This window comes from Petaurus breviceps, unplaced genomic scaffold (assembly GCF_028583685.1).
Source record: "Petaurus breviceps papuanus isolate PSGF00001 unplaced genomic scaffold, PetGlider_PUasm1.0 76, whole genome shotgun sequence".
Classification (NCBI taxonomy): domain Eukaryota; kingdom Metazoa; phylum Chordata; class Mammalia; order Diprotodontia; family Petauridae; genus Petaurus; species Petaurus breviceps.
The window spans coordinates 30907872-30931700 of NW_027186473.1; the positions used below are offsets into that span (position 1 = coordinate 30907872).

Sequence of the window (23829 nt, forward strand, 5' to 3'; positions counted from 1 at the left end):
TTTATAGATCAAAGACATCAGCTACAGCTACTATAAGAGTTCTTGAAAAATAATGACACCAGCCAATGAGTAATCATTATCTAGTGATTTCAGTCAATCACTTATAGTCACATACTAGACAAATATAACAGGATTTTCCTCTCATAGCTCCTTACTTTAATGCCAACAGTATTCTATTTCTCCCAGGAGATAGCACCCATCTTTTTTCTCCTACAGTTCTGCTCATAACTTCCAGTGCAACATCACCCTCTCACCACAGAAAAGGTCTTTATTCCTTTTTTTTTTTAAAGCAATTGGGGTTAAGTAACTTGCTCAAGGTTACACAGCCAGTTATTTCTGGGTGTGGTGCTAAGTATCTGAGCCCGGATTCAATCCCTAGGCCATCCTGACACTGGGGCTGGTGCTCTTACTCGCTGACACACCTGGCCGCCCCTAAGCAATTGGGGTTAAGTAATTTGCTCAAGGTTACACAGCCAGGTGTTTCTGGGTAGGTGCTAAGGGTCTGAGCCCAGGATTCGATCCCCAGGTCATCCCGACACTGGGACCAGTGCTCTTACTCACTATGCTATCTGGCCGTCTCCGGTCTTGATTCTTAATACCTAGCTGATTCACATTGAAAAAATAAACTGATGTCACTTTTCTTTTTATCAGCTCCAAGCAGCATATTCCCTGGATATTTTCCATTGATCTATAAGCTTGATAAAATACCTGATTTCCCCATAGTTGTCCCTTTTGTTCTACTCAAAACACAGTTAAACCAATCACTCACAGTAACCAAATACCAACAAACCAACTTTCAATCCAATCCTTCCTCCTCTTCTGATAACACCATCCAAAATGAATTTGCAAAGCTTGGGCAGTAGTTTGTTAGTGTATGAGATATCTCAGTTCTCTCTTTATAGAATTTTCAAGCCAGGAATATCAAAGTTTAACAACTGGCGCAGATCTCAATGTATACACACTTCTTATTGCTATGCAATTCTTGTCCATGTTCTTCTAGAAATTCTGCATGGAGTTGCTACCAAGCAAGAGCCTCTTCTCTAGGTCTTTTCAACATTATTAATATATAACTTCTATTAGGGTTTACTTAATCTTTTTTGCAGCTATTCTCTTTATTTTATGGAAGAACAAGGGAATGAACTATTACATTCTGATTACTTTTGTCATGGAAGCTTTGAGAATGCATTGAAATTGCTATATCTTTTCTCAGACTAGGGTTTTAACATGTGTAACAAAGTACAAAGTATTATAAAGATAACATATATATGTATATGTATATGGATTAAAGGCACAATCTAATTGCCCTTTGGACATAGTTCCAAATTGTTCCCCGGAAGGGTTACATCAATTCACTACTCCATCAATATAACATTAGTATTCCAATTTTCACACTTCTTCCACATTTATTATTATAATTTTCTATTATAATAGCCAAAAATTTCAAATGCCCTCAGTTAAAAACATATGTAAACATTCTGAAAAGGAAATACATTTAAAACAAACAGAACTGATTTTAGTAAGCAACTAGAAAAAGCTATGTACCTATATTCAATTAGGTTTTTATTAGAATAAAATTTGTACTCAGTTTGATAACTATATATCTTTAAGTATTTTTATAACAAAATATGTTGAGTTTCCACCATTATAAGAAATTGAGGATACAACAATAAGTTGGTATTTATATTTTTCTACTATTGTCAGTATTAAATTAACAAGTTTTATTTTAAACTTACTATCTGATTTATTCCCTCCCTCTCTAATTTAAGGGGGAAATCCCTTTCAAATGTTTCCTTTAGGTAAACAGTTATAATTATTTTAACCACAAGAAGGAATTATGAAAATTCAATATAGCTGTGAAAGAGGAATGAAAATTGAAGAAAGGATGCATGGATTGACTCTTGCATGGATATTATCTTACCTGGAATCATTTCATTATGAACACTATATAAATGGCTCTTATCTTGGCAGTAAATGAACATAATTCTAATTTCAGCTCCTAATCCAGGTTCGCAGCTATAATTAATCTCTGTGTGGTAAAAGTAGGGAGTTTGTTTTTTTCTTTTTTTACTTAATAGTATTTTTTCCAATTACATGTGAAGATAGTTTTCAGTAGTCATTTTTACAAGATTTTGAGTTCCATTTTTTCCCTCCCTTCCTCACAATCCCCCTTCCACAAGACCGAGAGCTATCTCACACAGTTTATACATGTACAATCATGTTAAGCATATTTCTATATTAGCCAGGTTGTGAAAGAATTAGAACAAAAAGAAAAATAATAAAAAAACAAAAAAAATTGAAAATTGCATGATCCAATCTGCATTCACACTCTAGTTCTTTCTCTGAATGTGGATAACATTTTCATCATGAGTCTTTTGGAACTGTCTAGAATCACTGCATTGCTGAAAAGAGATAAGTGTGTCATAGTTGATCATCACACAATGCTGCTGTTACCGTGTACAAATTTCTCCTGTTCTACTCACTTCACTCAGTTTATACACTTTCTAATCATTTCTTATAGCATAATAGTATTCCATTACATTCATACACCAGAACTTGTTCAGCCATTCCCCAATTGATGATCATCCCCTCAAATTTTAATTCTTTGTCACCACAAAAAGAGCTACTATAAATATTTGTATACATGTAGGTTTTTATCCCTTTTTTATGATCTCTTTGGGATACAGACCTTGTAGTGATATTGCTGGATTAAAGGCACAATATAATTGCCCTTTGGATATAGTTCCAAGTTGTTCCCCAGAAGGGTTACATCAATTCACTACTCCATCAATATAACATTAGTATTCCAATTTTCACACTTCTTCCACATTTATTATTTTCATTTTGTATTATAATAGCCAATATGAAAGTTGTGATGTGGTACCTCAGAGTTGTTTTAATTTGCATTTCTGAAATCAATAGTGATTAAGAATATTTTATGTGACTATAAATAGCTTTTAATTTCTTCATATGAAAACTTCCTGCTCATATCCACTAACCATATATCAATTGGGAAATGACTTTTATTCTTATAAATTTGACTCAGTTCTCTATTTATTTGAGAAATGAGGCTTTTTATCAGAAACACTGACTGAAAAAAAATTCTAAGCTTTATGATTTCTTTCAAATTTTAGTTGCTGTTTATGTATGTGTGTGTTTATGTGTGAAAACCTTTAATTTAATGTAATCAGAATTATTCACTTTTCATTTCCAGCTGTTCTCTATCTCCTGTGATAAATTCTTCCCTTCTCCATAGATCAGATAGGTAAACTATCTCTTGCTCTCCTAATTTGCTTATGATATCACCCTTTATGTCTAGATCACATACCCATTTTGAGCTTATCTTGTTATATGATGTGAGATGTTGGTCTATGCCTATTTTCTGCTGTACTATTTTCCAATGTTCTCAGGAGTTGTTTTGTTTTGTTTTAATCAGATACTAAGGTTTTATCCCAGAAGTTGGAGTCTTTGGGGTTATTAAATAGTAGATTACTATAGACATTTACTACCATGTCTTGTGTTGGGAATGTATTCCGCTGATCCAGCACTCTATTTCTTAGCCAGTAATAAATAGTTTCAATGATTGTCACTTATAATATAGTTTTGTATAGCTAGGCCAACTTTCTTAGCCTTTTTTTTCACTAATTCCCTTGATATTCTTGATCCTTTTCTTCTTCAAGATGAATTGTGTTATTTTTTTCTAGCTCTATAGAATAATTTTGGTAGTTTGATTGGTATGGCATTGCATAATTAATTTCAGTGAATTATCATTTTTTTTTATATTAACTCAGTCAATCCATGGGTAATTGATATATTTCCATTTGTTCAGATCTGAGTTTTCTAATTTGTGTTCATATAGATTCAGCGTTTATGTTAGCAGGTAGACTCCCAGATACTTTATATTGTTTATAGCTATTTCAAAGGCAATTCATTATTCTGTCTCTTACTGCTGGGCCTTGTTGGTAATATATAGAAATGCTGATGATTTATGTGGGTTTATTTTGTATCTAGCAACTTTGCTAACATTGATAATTATTTCAGGTATATTTTTGTTGATTATTTAAGTATACCATCATATAATCTGCAAAGAATGTTAGTTTTGTTTCCTCATTGTCTATTCTAATTCCTTCATTTTCTTTTATTTTCTCTTATTGCTGAAGATTATATTTTTTGTGCTCTATTGAATAATAGTGGTGATAGTTGGCATACATGTTCCACCCCTGATTTGATTGGGAATGCTTGCTGATGATTTTAGATGAATACTGCTTATCATTGTAAGGAAAGCTCATTAAGTTCTATCTTCTCTAGTGGTGTTTTAATAGAAATGGGTGCTGTATATTTTCAAAAGTTTTCTTCTGCATTTATTGAGATCATATGATTTTGGTTAGTATTGTTATTGATATTGTCAATTATGCTGAGAGTTTTCCTAATATTAACAGCTCTGCTGCTCTGCATCCCTACAATAAATCCTATCTGGTCATAGTGTTTATCCATGACATAAGTAACTGCAATCTCTTTGCTAATATTTTATTCAATTTTTTTGCATCTATATTCATTATGGAAATTGGTCTACTTCACTATGGCATAAGATAGATTTCTCTATCCAATTAATTGCATATGTTATTCTCCTTTTGAGCCAAAACTGATGAGAGTAAGGTTTAAACAAAGCCTAACCTCTAACTTCTTTTCCTCTACTATAAATAGTTCTTTCATGCCTCTTCATGTGATATAATTTACAACATTCTGCCTTCCCTTTTCCTCTTCTCCCAGGACAATCCCTTTTTCACACTTTTTTTTATCATCTCATCTATGTTAACTTATACCCACATTCCATTTCTAATCTTTCTAACTCCACTAATAGAAATGTACTTCTTAAGAATTACAAGTGTGCTACATCCCATGTAGGGATGTAAACTGTTTGCTTTTATTTAATACCAAGTTTACTTGTTTGTTTGTTTTTCTTTCCTGTTTCCATTTTTATGCTTCTCTTGAGTCTTATATATGAAGATCAAATTCTCTATTCAGCTCTGGTCTTTTCATCAGAAAAATTTGAAAGTTCATTTTTTTCCCTTGGTGAAAAATATATGTTGAATTTTGTTGGGTAGTTGATTCTTAGTTTTAATCCAAGTGACTTTGACTTAAGGAATATCATACTACAGCTCCTTTGCTCTTTTAAGATAGAAGCTACAAGACCCTGTGTAATCCTAAATGTGGTTCAATGATATTTAAATTGTTTCTTTCTGGCTGGTTGCAGTATTTTCTCTTTTACCTGATAATTTTGGAATTTGGCTATTATATTCCTTGGCATTTTCAATTTGAGGTCTTTTCCTGAGGTGATCAGTGGATTCTTTCAACAACTATTTTATTCTCTGATTCTAGAAACTCAGGGCAGTTTTACTTGATGGTTTTTTGAAAGATGCTGTTGAGGCTCTTTTATTGTTTTGATAATGGCTTTCAGGTAGACCAATAATTTTAAAATTATCTCTACTGACTTATTTTTTTAGGTTAGTTTTTTTTCCAATGCAATATTCTATATTTTCTCATATTTTTTTTACCTTCTTTTGATTTTGTTTGACTGATTTATGATGTCTTATATGGTCATTAGCTTCTACTTGCCCAATTTTAATATTTAAGGAATTATTTTCTTCAGTTAGTTTTTCACCTCCTTTTCCATTTGGTCAATTTTACTTTTTAAGGAGTTGTTTTTAAAATCCTTTTCACGTTCTTCCAAGAGGACTTTTTGGACTTGAGATCAATTCATATTCCCCACTGAGGCTTTGCATGTAGGCATTTTGACATTGCAGTACTCTTCTGAGTTTGTATTTTGATCTTCCTTGTCACAAGTAGCTTTCTATGTTCAGGGTTCTTTTTCCCCATTTTTTAAAAAGTTGAGCTCCGATCCTTGGGTACAAGAAACAATGTCCCAAGTTTCTTGTACTGGGGACTAAGGGCCTGATCATTGGTTTTCTGCTCTTTGGCCTCAGGTTGGCATCTTACCCATTTTTCTATGGTGACCTTGCACAGTCATTTCTGTTGTAGCTGGTGTTCTGGGGCTAGCAGTTTGCCTGCTATAATGGGAATGTAAATTTAAAGATCTTCCTTGCCCCTAGGCTAAAGTGCACCTGGAGCCTGGGATGGGAGGCTTGTTTTTCAGTAGATACTTCTTGATTGGGCAGTGAGTCAATAAGTCAATAAGGTTGTTACACATTCTCTGAGCCAGGAGAAGGGTATATAAACCCTGATTTGAGGCTTTGTTTTGGGGCTCACTTTGAGAAGTGTTCTGTGATTTGATCTGATGAAATTATGGGAAACTGTTGTCCAGAGCCCCCTGGCTTTGAAACCCAGATGTTGTTTGGTATGGATGTAATGGTTGGACAGTTTGGAAATCTGTCTACTTGCTCTGTTTCTGTCTTGATAATTCTGTCTGTATATTCTGAAGTTTGGGGTGCTGACCTTTTCCCCCAGAACTAGGTAAATGATACATATTTGATTAAAGTAAGCTTGTTAACCCATTTTGAGTTGCTTTCCTTTATCAAAGCAGATCCAAGAACCTGTGTTGGCAGACATCCTAGGGACGCTGGGGTGCTTGCTGCTATACCTGCTTTACTAAGGCTGGTGGCCTCACAGACTGCCTGCTTATCCAGAACCATGAGACCTCAGTTGCAGCTCTGTGCTGTGGCTAAAAGCCTCCTGTTGGCTTGCCATGATACCACTTGCACTGGACTGCACTTCCCTTTTGCCCATATGAGACAGATTTTCCTGAAGTCCTAGTTATTCATGGGCTGAAAAATTGTTTCACTTCATGTTTTTGTTGATTATGTTAGTAGTGAACTCTTTTAAAACCTTGATTTAAAGTTGTTTCTGGGGGAAACTGGGGAGAACACAGGCAATTTACTGGCTTCTTTCTCCCATCTGTCTCCCTCTGTCATTGCTGAATTCTTATTTAAGGGAGTTTTAAGTGTTTTTTTTTTTTTATTTATTACCTATTCTAGGTACGGAAAATGTGTGTTAAACCAAATTATTTATAAGTTTTATGGTAGACCAAATTAAATTCACAATATACCCTTTGAGAATCACTAATCTAGGCCTTTGATTTTAATATCCTATAATGCATTGATACTAGGATTTTGTCTACATGGGAAAAAAAAGAAAGAAACACACACACACACACACACACACACACACACACACACACAAGTCAGGAAGACAAAAAAGCTGAGTCCAAGTCTGACCTCTTCTATTTACTGACTCTGTTACCTTAGAAAAGTCTTGACCTTTATGACCTTCATGTTATCTTTGAAATTTAATTATTTATTAACTATTATATCTAATCTATTTTCAAATAATACTATTTTTCCCTTTACAACATCTCTAATATCTGACTTTACTTATACAACTATATATATTTTTAAGCCTCTGTTTACCTCTCACCTAGATGATTTCAATGACCTAATTGCTCTCCCTCCCTTAAGTGTTATCCCAAATTGGTCCATCATACACAATATTACTGAAGTAATTTTCCATAAGCATAAGGTATCGCCATGCTACTTCTTCATTCAATAAATTCCAGTTACTTGATATTGCCTCTAGAATCAAATAAAAACTCCTTTCTTCAGGTTTTTGAGCACTACAAAATATGACTCCAGTTCTGTGAGCCAAGATGGCAGAATAAGTAGTAAGTCACTCTCACTTTCCCTTACTGACCTTGAAAAAGCCCATAGATTATTGCCACAGAAAAAATGCAGAAATGGTGGAGCTGGCAGAAAGATGAAGTGCAGCATTCTTTTAGTTTGAGAGGTTAGGGTTTCAAGGGAAAGGTCCCTCTTGTTGTGGCTAAAGGAGACCAGTACAGGATGCAATGTATTCCAGCAAATCAGTAGGAAGCCCACCTAAGCAAACAAGCTGAAGATCATGAGCCCCAGGTTCCAGGCAAGTGGCAACACAAGACACACATCAGCTACCACTGCCACCAGCTCCAGTTCAGCACCAGGTAAGCTATCAGTCACCAACTTCCATCACCTGAACCCCAGCATACATAACTAAGTCCCAAATCCTCAGCACAAGAAACCTGGAACACTGAATCCTATGACCAAGAAGCAGAAATAAACTTTAAAAGACAGCAAAAGTCAAGCAACATGAGCAAAAATTGAAAAAGAAAAAAAACAGTCACCATAGAGAAGTATCTTGGTGACAGGAAAGATCAAAACACAAATTCAGGAAAGAACAACATTGTCAACATATCCACAACTGAAAGCTCAAAATGGAATATGAACTGGTCTCAAGACCACAAAGTCTTCTTGAAGAGCTCAAAAATGATTTTAAAAGTCAAATAAGATAGGTAGAACAAAAACTGAACAATTCCTTTAAAAGTACAACTGACAACATGGAAAAAGAGTTCACTGAAGAAAACTCCTTCAAAAGTAGAATTGGTCAAATGGAAAAGGAATTACCAAAACTAACTGAAGAAAACAAATTGTTAAAAAATAGAACAGGGCAAATGCAAGCTAATGACTCTAGGAGGCATCAACAATCAGCGAAACCAAAGCAAAAACATGAAAAAAAAATAGAAGAAAACGCAAAATACCTCACTGGAAAAACAACTGACTGGGAAAATGGATCCAGGAGAGATGTTAAAAATTATTAGGTCTACCTGAAAAACATGTTTAAAAAAAGTCTGGACTGCATGTTTCATGAAATAAAGGAAACTGCCCCAAGGTCCTAGAACCAGAGGGTAAAATATGAATTGATTCAATGTGCCAGTCACCTCTTTAAAGTTATCTCAAATTTAAAATGGCAATGAATATTGTAGACAAATTCCAGAATTATCACAAAAAAGAAAAAAAAATACTGCAAGTAACCAGACAGAAAAACTTCAGATTTTGTGGAACCAGGGTCAGAATTGCACAGAACTTTTCAGCTTCTACCTTAAAGGACTGGAGGGCTTGGAATATGATATTCTGTGAGACAAAGAAATTTGAATTATAATCAAGGATCAACTACCAAGTGAAATTGAGCATAATCTTTGAGGGGAGGAGACTGACATTCAATTAAATATTGGACTTCGAGATTTTACTGATGAAAAGACCAGAGATCCACAGAAAATTTGATCTTCAAACACAAAACTGAAGAGAGACATAAAAAGGTAGACAGGAAAAAAAATGTTCAATAAGAGCAAATTGTTTCCATTTCTTCATGGGAAGATGATACATGTACCTCTTGAGAACTGTTTCTTTATTACAACATTTTAAGGGATATACATAGACAAAGGGGTAGATTTAAGGTGTTTTTGACTTGATGATAAAAAACCTAATTAAGTAGTGAAAAGGGATTGTAATGGGAGAAGAGGAGAGGAGGAGGCAGGCAACAGTAAATTACATTACATGAAGAGGCATGGGGACATATTAAAGTATAGGGAAAGAAGGGAGGGAGATGAGCATTGTTTGAATATTACTCTCATTAGATTTGGCTGAAGGGGAGAATACCATACTCAGGTGGTATATAAATCTAACTTTCCCTACAGGCAGTAGTAAGGGAAAGGGGAAAGAAAAGGTAAGGAAGATAGAAGGGAAGGCAGGTTGAGGGATGGGGTGACCAAAAGCAAAACTCTAGTGACAAGGGAAATGGAGGAGAAAGAAAATCATAAATGGGGAAAGGGGTAAGGATAAGGAGAAAGATACAGATAGTAATCATAACTGTGAATGTGAATAAGATGAACAGTCCCATAAAACAGAAGTGGGTAGTACAGTGGATTAAAAACAAAAATCCTACAATATGTTGCTTACAAGAAACACATTTGAAACAGAGGGATACACACAGAGTAAAGGTAAAACATTGGAGTATAATATATTGTGATTCAACTGAAGGAATAAAATAACAGGGGTAGCAATCCTAATCTCAGACAAAGCAAAAGCTAAAATAGATCTAAATAAAAGGGATAAAGAAGGAAATTAGATCCTGCTAAAAGGTACCATAGACAAAGAAGTAATATCATTACTAAACATATATGTATCAAGTGATATAGCATCTAAATGAGATAAATGACACCTACACAAACACTGACCATTTACTAGATGCATCTGTAATGGTAATGTAATTTTGAATTTGAAGATCCCTTTGTGTTGGCAAAAAGTAGCAGGTACTTAATACTTAGAAACTGATCAAGCCTCTGATTGGGGGAACAGAAGGGATAAACTTCTGCCCCTTGTTACTGACTTAACAGGAAGTTGGCTGAAGGAAGTGAAGTAGGTAATACTGTGTATATAAGAAAGGCCCCAGAGAGGCACAGTCAGAATTTCCTTTAGACTGAGATCTGGTGGCAGAACAACTACAGAAAAATGGAGAACTGAGTCCCAAAAACTTGTGGTGGTGGAGCTTCTTCTGAACAGGAGCCCAGGAGCCCAGACGCCAGAGCCAGGGAGCCAGGATCCCAGGAAACAGGAGCCTAGGAGCCAGGAGACAGGAGCCCAGGTGACTGAAGCATGACCAGGATGCTGAGACTTTGTTTGTGGCTTGGTTGAGACTTGAATTCCTTGGAGCAGAAATGGTGAAGGAGCTGACATGGATCAGACCCTGTGAATGCAGACTTTGAGAGTACTGATAAGTGACTAATCAAGAGTTTGCCCCAAGAGTGGAAGACTTTGACTGTGTACTTTGATACTACTGACAAGTGATTGATTGAATTAACTTAAGAGTGACAATTTTGTGACTGATTGAATTAACTTGAGTGACTATTTTACTTTGAGACTATGTTGTGAATATTATATCGTGATTTTTCTGTAAGTTGTAATATAGTGAATGCTATACCTTGATTTTCCATGGATATTTTGCTTTTGTTATAGAATAAATAGAGTGATCACTATACTGGGTAATCAGAACCTTAAAAAAGTTGTTCACAGTAGCAGTTCTTCTGGAAAGCTTCTGTTCATGGCATTACAACATCCTTCTCAGATCGTGATGCAATAGATGTGTATGTGTGTGTGTGTGTGTGTGTGTGTTTGTGTGTAAAGGAACATGGAAAGATAAGAATAAAAATTAATTGGAAAATAAATAATCTAATTCTAAACAATGAGTGGTCCAAATAATAAATAATGGAAACAATCAATAACTTCATCCAAGAAAATGACAATAATGAGAAAACATACCAAAATTTATGGGATGTAGTAAAAGTGATTATAAGGAGAAATTTTATTTCTTTAAAAGGTTATATGAAAAAAAAAAGGGAGGGGATGAGGAAATCAATGAATTGACCATGCAGCTAAAAAGGCTCAAAAAAAGAGAACAAATTAAACTCCCCCAATTAAATACCAAAGTATAAATACAGAAAACAAAAGGAGAGATTAATAAAATTGAAATAAAGAAAACCATTCTGCTAGGGGGCAGAACCAAGATGATGGTGTAGAAGCAGGAAAATTCCATGAACTCCCTCAAAATCCACCTCAAATACCTATAAAACATGACTCTAAACAAATTTTAGAGGTATAAAAAGCTACAAAGTGACAGAGAGAAACAAATATCCCATTGAAGGCAGGCCAAGAGGCCTACAGGAAGGGTCTATTCTAGCACATTGGGAGCCAAACCCAGCCCCACATGGGACCAAGGTTTTAGCCCCAGGGGGTCTCTGACCAGCACCAGCAGCTGTGGCAGTTTCCAGAACTATTACACCATAAATTGCAAAGACAAAGTAAAAGGTCAGTGTCGAACTCTGCTGGAACTGGTCGGGGGGTGGGGAGGGGTCCAGTCTGAGCGCAGTCTAGCCTCCACTCCCAGTGTGAGAAACAAAAGGAGGTACTATGGCTTTGCATGTGGCTGTCTCCATGTAGCTGCTTCAGAGCTGCTGGCCTGCAGATTGTAGGGGGAACAAGGGACCAGTCTGAGGGTAATCATTCTGCCTTTAACCTGTTAGGACCTGGAACACTATCTTGGGGTGTGTGACCAGTGAGTCAGAGCTGGTGTTGTCTGCAGAGAGGGCACCCAACTAATAGCTCCAGCAGCTGTGGAAACCCCAGCAATTTGGGACAAAGCTCTCCTCTCTGGAAGCAGAGTTCTACTGTGCCAAAGCACTCAAAAGTCCAGTACCTGAGTGGCAACATTAGCAAGGAAAGGAAGCAAGCAAGCACAGCAAGCAAAACTTAGATTCCTTTTTCAGGAACAAAAAGGATCAAAGTATGGAATGGGAAGAAGACAACAAACTCAGAACTCCTGCACCAAAAGCTTCCAAGAAAAATATGAACTGATTAGAGGTCCTGGAGGAGCCCAAGAAGGATTTTGAAAATCAAGTAAGAGAAGTAGAGGAAAAATTGGAAAGAGAAATTATAATGATGAAAGAAAATCATGGAAAGAGAGTCAACAAATTAACTGAAGAAAATAACACCTTAAAAAATAGACTAATTCAAATGGCAAAGGAGGCCCAAAAAGCCAATGAGGAGAAGAATGCCTTAAAAAACCGATTATGCCAGATGGTAAAAGAATCTCAAAATCCCCCTGAAGAGAATTCCTTCAGAATTAGATTGGAGCAAATTGAAGCTAATGACTTTATGAGAAATAAAGATGCTATAAAACAGATCCAAACAAATGAAAAAATAGAAGGCAATATGAAATACCTCACTGGAAAAACCACTGACCTGGAAAATGGATGCAGGAGAGATAATTTAAAAATTATTGGACTACCTGAAATCCATGATCAAAAAAAGAGCTGAGAAATCATCCTTCAAGAAATTCTCAAGGAAAATTGCCCTGATATTTTAGAACCAGAGGGCAAAATATAAATTGAAAGAATTAACTGATCACCTCTTAAAAAAGATCCCCAAAAGAAAACTCCTAGAAATATTATAGCCAGGTTCCAAAGTTCCCAGATCAAGGAGAAAATATTACATGCATCCAAGAGAAATAATTTGAATATTGTGGAAACAAAATCAGGATAACACAAGATCTAGCAGCTTCTACATTAAGGGGATCGAAGCGCTTTAAATATGATATTCTGTAAGTCAAAGGAGCTAGGATTAAAACCAAGAATCACCTACCCACAAAAATTGAGTATAATGTTTCAGGGGAAAATATGGGCATTCAGTGAAATAGAGGACTTTCAACCATTCATGATGAAAAACCAGAGTTGAATAGAAAATTTGACATTCAAATACAAAAAACAAGAAAAGCATGAGAAACAAGGAAAAGAAAACATAAGGAACTTATCAAACTTGAACTATTTACATTCTTACATGGAAAAACAATAATTGTAACTTATGAAACTTTTCTCAGTATGAAGATAGGTGAAGGGAATATAAATGTGTATATATACGTGTGTGTGTGTGTGTATGTGTCTGTGTACACATATACATAAATATATATGTCTATACAGGAGGGTATGTGTGCATATGACTACTTATTTGAGTTTGTGTATATATGTGTACAAGTATACATAGAGATAGGATAGGACAGCATCAATTGAATAGGAAGAGATGATATTTAAAAAATAAAATTAAGAGATGAGAGAGGAATATAATGAGAGCAGATAGGGAGAGACAGAATGGGGTAAATTATCTCATATAAAAGAGGCAAGGGAAAACTGTAACAATGGAGTGGAAGAACAGGAAGGCAAAATGTAATTGGTTAACCCTTAGTCTCGTTGAATTTGGCCTAAGGAGGGAATAACATACACACTGAATTGGGTTATCTTCCCTATCTTGATTTCCTGGGACCAGGATTGCAGAGTGAACCCCAGCTATTTCAATCACTACCCCCTCCCTCCCTCACCCTGAAAACATAGTAATTATTGCCCCAGGGCAAAACCTTAAACAGTAAAGGCTTGGGAACCCTACAGGAAGGGCGTGACTAGGACCCTGCCTCAAAATGGGTAAAATGCAGACCACAAAGACAGACTCTGGAGTCCTACTCTCCTGAGAGGGAGGAACAAAATTCAGAGGGAGAGAGTGTTGACTCCACACCCACAGCTGAAGACTCAACAGGGAACTGGTCTGAAGCATAGAAAGCATTCTTAGATGAGCTCAAAAGGAACTTTGAAAACCAAATTTGATAGATAGAAGAGAAAATGAATAATTCTTTTAAAATAAAAATAGCAAAATTAGAAAAAAATTGCAATGAAGAAAACAGCTCCTTGAAAAGAAAAATTTGTGATATGGAAAAGGAGCTCCCAAAACTAACTGAGGAAAATAATTCACTGAGAACTAGAATCAACCAAATTGAATCAAATAACTCTATGAGGAACCAAGAATGAGTCAAAGAAAATATCAAGAATGAAAAATTGTAAAAAGAGGTAAAATATCTCAATGGAAAAAGAACTGATTTGGAAAACATATCAAGGAGAGATAATCTGAGAATCACAGGCCTACTGGAAAATCATGATGAAAAAATGAGCCTGGACAACATCTTCCAAGAGTTCATCAAGGAAAACTTCCCCAAGATACTAGAACCAGAGTTTAAAATAGAAAACAAGAGAATCCAATGCATACCTCCTGAAGGAGATCCCAAATTAAAAAGTCTGCAAAATGTTTTGGCCAAACTCCAGAACTGCCAGGTAAAAGAGAAAATACTACAAGCAGCCAGAAAGAAACAATTCAAATATTGCAGAACCACAGTGAGGAGGTGTAATGTAATGCCAAAAGAAAGGCAACTTCCCAGGTTCAAAATACCAGCATAGGTGCTCTCTATTTTATTCAGTAACAAACCCAGAACAGAGAAGATCAAAACATGACATCATTCAAAATACAGCATTTACTAAGTGTGATTAAATCATCTCCAAGGCCTACCCCACCCCAGGACTTTCCAATCATTCAATCAATTACAAAGTCTCTGTTCCAAATACTTCTCCACCCCTAGGCTATACCTTAATTAAGTCCACCACAAAGCCCCTCTTCTCAAATGGAGATTAGTTTCCAAACATAAGTAAAATACATTCATTTGCTCAACCATAGAACACAAAAAGGTCAAAAGTTCCCCACCCCTGGATCACAATTGAATCTACCCCAGAGTTACATCAAGTTTAAACACAGCACTTAATACCCAAATGGAGGTCTTTTCTTCATCTTGACACGAGGCAAGTTCTCAGCAATCTTAGTTCCTGGAGAGACAAGGCTTAGCAAGGCCATAAGATACATTGCCAGTCCCTTCATGAATTTATCCTCTGTCTGTAGAACAGTCCTAGAACCCCTGAACACATTAGCAAAGCCCTCTCCCAGGATTTCTGTAAACATACAACAAGAAAATCCTTCTTCAGGGCTTCTGAACCAACAGAAAGGCTCCCAGACCCCTGCAACAACAGCACTGTCCTTCACCAGTGGACAGTATTCATTCTGTCTGCCGGACAGTCTCCAGACCCCTGCAATAACAGTACTGTCCCTCACCAGTGGACAGTATTCACTCTCAGTACTGTCCCTCACCAGTGGACAGTATTCACTCTCTGTCTGCAGGACAGTCTCAGGCCTTCTTAACCAAATGCCAGGTTCCAGGACTTCTTCAACAGGACAGTCTTTCACCAGTGGACAAATCTGGCAAAATAACATCAAAACAGACAGACAAAGTACCAGCAAAACAGCCATGTCTCCTCAGTCCTTGGCAGCTCAGGGGGGCAGGTCTCAAAAGTCCAGGGCAATTCAAAGCGGCCACCAGCAATCTCTTAGTCTCTCCCTCTCCACGAGGTGCTGCTTCCAAAAAGAACTTCCGCCTCTCTCTTGTCTCTCCAAATCTACATCACCAGCTCCTCCCACTTCAGGACTTTCTTTTCACATCAACAAGCCCATCCCACAGGTGGGATTAACAAACTCTGGGTTTTAATACAATCAATTTGAAAACCAAGCCAATACAGGGGAATCTTTAATTGCCATTACTATCACAGGAGGACACAGGATCTGGCTGCCTCTATGCTGAAAGACTGGAGGAACTAGAATACAAATTTTCACAAGGCAAAAGAGCTCAGGTTACAAGCAAGCATCACTTACCCAATGAAACTGAACATATTCTTCTAGGCAAGGAGATGGTCATTCAACAATATAATGGATTTCCAGACCATCCTGATGAAAAAGTTAGAGTTCAATGGAAAATTCAACCACCATTTATGAGATGTAAGAGAGACAAAGAAAGGTAAACAAGGAAAACACACACACATACATTCCCTGTTATATAAAAAGAGCAAACTGTTTATAGAAAAGTAGAGTGTATGGGTATAAATTACACAAAATGACAATAAAAAACTTATTAAGGGGTACAAAGGGGTTGAAATGGAAGGAGAGGAAAGAATTAAGCAGAAAAGAGTAAATTGTGCCACACAAAGTGGCATAAAAACAATATAGTAGAGGGAAAGAAGGGAGGGAAATGACCATTATATTACCTTTTCCCTCATTTGTTCTGGTGCAAGGAGGGAACAACACAACCAATTAAGCATAGGACTCTATAGAGAAGAGACACAAAACATGTCATAATAGACAGAAAGAGGGGAGGGAGAGGAGCTTTGCACAAGATCTGTTCCTGTCAATCTTGGTTTGAAGAAGAAATAACATACTACATTAAGTATAAAAATCTATCATATCCTACAGGCAGTAGGAAGCGGTTAGGGCTAAGAAAGGGGGGAAGGTGGTTAGAAGGGAGGGAAGAAGTAAGGGGGAAAGGGAGGAAAAGGGAGGGGGGCTGATAAGAAGGAAAAACTGAGGGAGACCATGGTGAAAAGAAAAACTCTTAAAGAGGGGAAGGGAGGAGAGAAATAAAAACACAAACAGGGGAGGGAATAGAATGGAGGGAGACAGATAGTAATAATAACTGTGAATGTGAATGGAATGAACTCTCCCATAAATGGAGGCAGATTAGCAGAATGGATTAAAAACCATAATCTACAATATGCTGTTTACAAGAAACACATCTGAAACAGAGGGATACACACAGAGTAAAGGTAAAAGGCTGGAGGAAAATATATCATGCCTCAGATAAAAAAAAAAAAGCAGGGTAGTGATCCTTTCTCAGATAAAGCAAAAGCAAAAATTGATCTAATTAAAAGATATAAGTTCCAGGCGGCTAGGTGGCACAGTGAGTAAAAGCACTGGCCCTGGTGTCAGGAGGACTCCAGTTTGGTTCCGGTCTCAGACACTTAACACACACACACACACACACACACACACACACACACACTAGCTGTGTAACCTTGGGCAAGTTACTTAACCCCAATTGCCCTCCAAAAGGCAAAAGAGAGAGAGACAGAGAGACAGAGACAGAGAGAAAGAGAGATGAGGAAGGAAACTATATCCTGCTAAAAGGCACCATCAAGAATGAAGCAATATCACTACTTAACATGTATGCACCAAGTGGCATAGCATCCAAATTCCTAGAGGAATTAGAGGAAGAAATAGATAGTAAAACTATACTAGTGGGGAACCTTAATCTCCCCTCTCTGAACTTGATTAATCCAACCTCAAAATAAATAATAAAGAAGTTAAGAAGGTGAATAGAATTTTAGAGAGGGTAGGTATGATAGATCTCTGGAAAAAACTGAATGGGGATAAAAATAATTTCTTCTCAGTGGTACATGGCACATACACAAAAATTGACCTTGTACTAGGACATAAAAACCACACAATTCAGGGCAGAAAGGCAGAAATATTAAATGCATCCTTCTCAGATCATGATGAAATAAAAATCATATGCAATAAAGGGCCATGGAAAGACAGACTAAAAACTAATTGGAAACTAAACAATTTAATCCTAAAGAATGAGTGGGTCAAACAAGAAATTATAGAAATAATCAAAAACTTCATTCAAGAGAATGACAATAATGAGACAAAATACCAAAATTTGTAGGATGCAGCAAAGGCAGTTCTTAGGGGACATTTTATATCCCTTAGTGCGTACATGAATAAGGAAGGAAAAAGGGCTGTCAATGAATTGGGCATGCAATTGTAAAAGCTAGAAAAAGAAAAAAAATTGAAAATCTGCAATTAAATACTAAATTATAAATAAAGAAAACCAAAGGAGAGATTAATAAAATTGAAATTAAGAAAACTATTGAATTAATAAATAAAACTAAGCAGCTGGTTTTATGAAAAAAAATCAATAAAATTGATAGACCCTTAACCAGTATGATGAAAAAAGAAAGAAGAAAGCCAAATTATGAGTATCAAAAATGAAAAGGGTGAATCTACCACCAATGAAGCAGAAATTAAAAGGATTATTAAGAATTATTTTGCAAAATTATATGCACATAAATTTGACAATCAGTGAAATGGATGAATATTTACAAAAATATAAGCTGCCCAGATTAATGTAAGAGGAAGTAAATTCCTTAAATAATCCCATCTCAGAAAAAGAAATTGAACAAGACATCAGCCCTAGGAAAAATCTCCAGGGCCAAGTGGATTTACTATCAAATTCTATCAAACATTCAAAGAACAACTGATTCCAATACTTTACAAACTATTTGGTAAAATTAGTGAAGGAGTCCTACCAAATTATTCTTATGACACAAATATGGTACTGATATCTAAATCAGGAAAAGATAAAATGGAAAAAGAAAATTATAACCAATTTCCCTAATGAACATAGATGCAAAAATTTTAAATATAATATTAGCAAAAAGACTACAGCAACTTATCACAAGAATAATACACTTTGATCAGGTGGGATTTGTTCCAGGAATGCAAGGATATTAGGGAAATCATCAGTATAATTGATCATATCAACAATAAAACTAGGAGAAACCACATGACCATCTCAATAGATTCAGAAAAGGCTTTTAACAAAGTACAATATCTATTCCTATTAAAAACACTAGAAAGCATAGGAATAAATGGAGCCTTACTAAAAATAATAAGTAGCATCAATTTAAAGCCATCAGCAAGTATTATATGTAATGGGGATAAGCTAAAAACATTTCCAATAAGATCAGGTGTGAAACAAGGGTGTCTACTATCACCCCTTGTATTCAATTTGGTACTAGAAATGTTAGCAGTAACAATTAGAGAAGAAAAAGAAATCAAAGTAATCAAATTGGGAAAAGAAGAGACCAAGTTATCACTCTTTGTGGATGATATGATGATATACTTGGAGAATCCTAGGGAATCAAGTAAACAATTATTTGAGACAATAAATAAATTTGGCCAAGTTGCAAGATATAAAATAAACACAAGTAAATCCTCGGCATTCCTGCATATTTCTAATGAAATCCAACAGCAAGAGATAGAAAGAAAAATCCCATTTAAAGTTACTGTAGACATTACAAAATATTTAGACATCTACCTGCCAATATAAACCCAGGACCTATATGAACACAACTACAAAACACTTTTCACACAAATAAAGTCAGATCTAACTAATTGGAAAAACATCAGTTGCTCGTGGCTGGGTCAAGCTAATATAATAAAAATGACACTTTTACCTAAATTAAATTACATATTTAGTGCCATACCAATCAATTTACCAAAAAAAAAAAATACTTTATACAACTAGAAAAAATAGTAACAAAATTCATTTGGAAGAACAAAAGGTCCAGAATATCAAGGGAATTAATGAAAAGAAATGCTAGGGAAGGTGGCCTAGATATACCAGATTTTAATCTGTAGTATAAGGCAGCAGTCATCAAAACTACTTGGTATTCGCCGAGGAGTAGAGCAATGGATCAATGGAAGAGATTGGGCACATGAGACTCAGCAGTCAATGACTATAATAATCGACTTTTTGGTAAACTAAAATACCACAGTTTTTGGTATAAGAACTTAGTATTTGACAAAAACTTCTGGGAAAACTGTAATATAGTATGGCAGAAATGGGGCATAGACTGTTATCTAACACCATATACCAAAATTAAGTCAAAATGGGTGCATGATCTAGATATAAAGGATGATACTGTAAGCAATCTGGGAAAGCAAGGAATAGTTTACCTGTCAGATTTATGGAGAGGGCAATACTCCATGACCAAACAAGAATCAGAGAGCATTATAAAATACAAAATGGATTACTTAGATTACATGAAATTGAAACGCTTCTGTACAAACAAAGTCAATGTAACCAAGATTAAGAGGGACATGGAAATTGTCAAAGAATTTTTAAATGCAATATCTCTCATAAAAGCCTCATTTCTAAAATATACAGAGAACTGAGTCAAATCTATAAGAATACAAGTTATTACCCAATTAATAAATGGTCAAAGGATAAGAACAGGCAGTTCTCAGTGGAAGAAATTAAAGGTATCTATAAGTAAATGAAAAAAATGTTCTGAATCACTATTGATTAGAGAAATGCATATCAAAACAACTCTGAAGTACCACATCTCACCAGTCAGATTAGCTAAGATCACAAAACAGGAAAATGATAAATGCTGGAGAGGATGTGGAAAAATTGGAATACTAATACATTGCTGGTGGAGTTGTGAAGTGATCCAACCATTCTGGAGAGCCATCTGGAACTGTGCCCAAAGGGCTATAAATAATTTCACATCCTTTGACCCAGCAATGCCACTTCTAAGGTTGTATCCCAAAGAGAACACAGAAGCAGGAGAAAGACCCATATGTATAAAAATATTTATAGCAGCTCTTTTTGTGATAGCAAAGAATTGGAAATTAAGGGGATGCCCATCAATTGGATAATGGCTAAACAAGTTATGGTGTATGAATGTAATGGAATACTATTGCACCATAAGAACGAAGAGCAGATGGGCTTCATATTTACCTGGAGAGGCATATACAAACTGATGCTGAGTGAGAAGAGTAGAACCAGGAAAAATTTGTGCACACTTACAAATACAATGTATGTGTGATGACCAACTTTGATAGACTGAGTCTTCTCAGTAATTCAAGGCTATAAGTAAACTCCAAAAGACTCATGATGGAGAGAGATGTCTACATTCAGAGAAAGAACAGAGTTTGAATGCAGATTGAAGCAAATTACATGCTCTATTTTTTTTTCTTGTTTGGTTTTGTTTCCTCTTTCTTAGTGTTCATTCCATTCAATAAAATCCTTCTTTACAACCTGACGAATGTCTAATGTGAAAGTATTTACAGATCTTATACTAGATTGTATGCCACCATGGCAGGGAGAGAAGGGGGAGAAAATTTGAAACTCAAAAAATTGGGGAACTGAATCTTGTAAAGTCAAAGTAAATGAACAAATTAATAAAGACTAAAAATAAAATAAAAAAATAAATTGGGTATCTTACCTTACAGGAAAGTAGGGGAGAAGTGAATAAGAGGTGGAATGATAGAAGGGAGGGAAGATTGGCTCGGGGGAGGGTAACTAGAAGCACACACTTTTGAAAAGGGACAGGGTCAAAGTAGAAAATAGAAGAAGTGGGGGGCAGGATAGGATGGAGAGAAATATAGTCAGTCTTTCACAATATATCCACTGTGGAAATGTTTTGTATAACTACACATGTGCATCCTATATTGAATTACCTATCTTTCCAGTAAGGCCAGGGGACTATGGGAGAAACGAAACGATCTGGAATTCAAAGTTTTAAAACCAAATGTTTTAAAAAATATTATTATTATTGTTATTATTTACATGTAACTAGGAAATAAGATATGCATGCACTGAGGTGTGGAGATCCATCTTGCTCTACTGGAAAGTCATGAGGGGAATGGAGGAGGATATAGGAGAAAGCAGATTGGGGAGGGGATATTCAGTGGGATCCCTGTTTTGGGGTGGTGAGTAGGGGACAGACGGGGAGAAAATTTGTAACTCAAAATATTGTGGAAACAAGTGTTGTAAACTAAAAATAAATAAAAATAAAAATAAAAATAAAAACTTTTGCCAGTCTCTGGGTTTCGCCACATATTGAATGCTGGATTGGGGGCTTGATGAGAGGGAAGAATGAGAACTTATTCCACTGTTAGAGCAGCTCATTGATCTAATGACCAACAGCGATGCTGAAGACAATGGCTGTGGAGCTGCTGAGGAGGGTTATGGTGGGCAAGAGGAAGAAGAAGAGTCCAGTGAGGGCACTTAATGATGCGTACACATTTTCCCAAGTCATGAGGCTATGTTCTTCCCGATTGACAAACTCCAAAGAAGCCCATACTCATTATCAGGCCACGTGCTAGGTATTTTTGTGGAGATGGTAGAGTTGAAGGCCTTGCTCACCAAGATTCAGGAGGCCAAAGAGATGCTCCTTTACCTTCGGGAAGATGAACCCCAGGCAGAGAAGCCACAAGCTGACTTTGACAACCTCTAGCACAAAGACTGGGCCCGACTTTGGATTCAGTTGATGAGAGAATTTCATCATGGTGTGAAACTCTAGAAGGTCCAAGAGAAACAGTTCAACCCCTTGCCCCCTGAATACCAGCTGACCCCTTTTGAGGTGTTGATGTAAGATATCCAGGCTAGAAATTACAAACTGCAAAAGGTCATGGTTGACAGTGACATCCCATGTAGGGTGAAGAAAGATGGCCATGAACTCATTCTGGATTTTATCCATTCCCAGTCCTTGCTAAAGCAGGTATCAGAAAGAAGACTTTGGCCCTTGCCTCAGAAGCAACAAAGCCTCCACAAGAAGATCCTGGAGGAGATTAAGCAGGAGAGGAAGCTATGCCCTGTGCAGGGCCCACACTGCAACTCGAAGAGTTTTGGCTCTCTGCCCTGCATCCTCAGTGCCAGCTCCAGGAATGTGAAGTCTGCTTCCTGCATAAACCTGTCCCTCTCAGGTGCTAGAAGCACATCTAAGCACCCACCATGGCCACCAGTCCTGCTGAAAACCCCCACCTTGGCAGAGATGGAAGAGATGAACATTTCTGAGGAGGAAGACTCTCCAAGTGGAAAGATGAAGAGAACCAGAAGCTCCCTACTGCCCCTTAAATGGACTACTCCTTCTCTGAACATGACTTGGCCCCATTCCAGAGCAAGAAGGCCATGGGACCTTCAGTCAGACAATGGCCACCCAAGAGAGAAGGAGCTGGGATCCCAACCCCACTGAGGCAGGATGGAGAACAGACACCACAAACCATGGCTCATTTGCCCTTAACTACAAGGCCCTTAAGGAATCCAGTTCCTTTGCGCACAGCTCCTTTGGCTCTGTAGAGGAAAGACCAGAGTGCAGTTCAGCTTTGGACAGTCATTAAACACCTGTGGCTGGAATGCAGTCATCCTATAGAGAGCCTAGCTTTGACTGCAGAGGAGGTGATCAATGTGCTGGTAAAGGCTGAGATGAAAAGTTCTTGCAGAATAAATAACTTTATAATAGCTTGAAGAAAGGGAAGATCGGTTGTTGTTGTCGAACTAAGTTCCCCATTTTCCTGGCCATACCTGTCTCTTTTGTAAATGAGCTATCTGCTCCTTCTGTAGCATAAAGATGCCTTCTAAGATGTTTGCACACATTCCCGGTTACACTTTTGGCTTCAAGAGCCTTCAAAAGGCTGTGACTGCCAAAGCCATGCTGACTTGGAGGGGAGATGTCTTCCAGTCCTTGCAGGGGACAAAGTGGTGCAGCATGGAAAAAGAATTCCCTCACATCTATGCCCATGGCTGCATCCTGAAGGGCATCTTCAGTGACTGTACTAGCTTTGTAGTGGATGTGGCCAGTCCTAGCCTGAAGAGTGTGGATGTCCTCATCACCACACCTTACTCAGACTATCCATCTTGGTGACTAACAGGCCTGAGCTCCTCAAGCACTCCCTTTGGGCATGAGAGAGGAATGTCTCTCCAACACTGTCTTACTCTAGTCATCAAGCTTTGGGTGGTACTTTCTGGGTACCAAGTCTATCTCTTGGGATCAAATTAGAATAGAGTCTAGTCATAAACCATGCTTATAACCTTCCCCCCTCAGCACAGCTCCCCCACTTATCACCACCTCTTGGGTGAATGAATTGCCCTCTGAGTTGTGTGTGTACATATACAAATATATAGATACAT

At 36.9% G+C, this 23829-nt stretch overlaps 1 pseudogene; it reads left to right on the forward strand.

The window, feature by feature from the left end:
* LOC138174931 (protein spire homolog 2-like) overlaps positions 1-23563 on the forward strand; it is a 35920-nt pseudogene extending 12357 nt beyond the window's left edge.
* Positions 23564-23829: the final 266 nt, after the last annotated feature.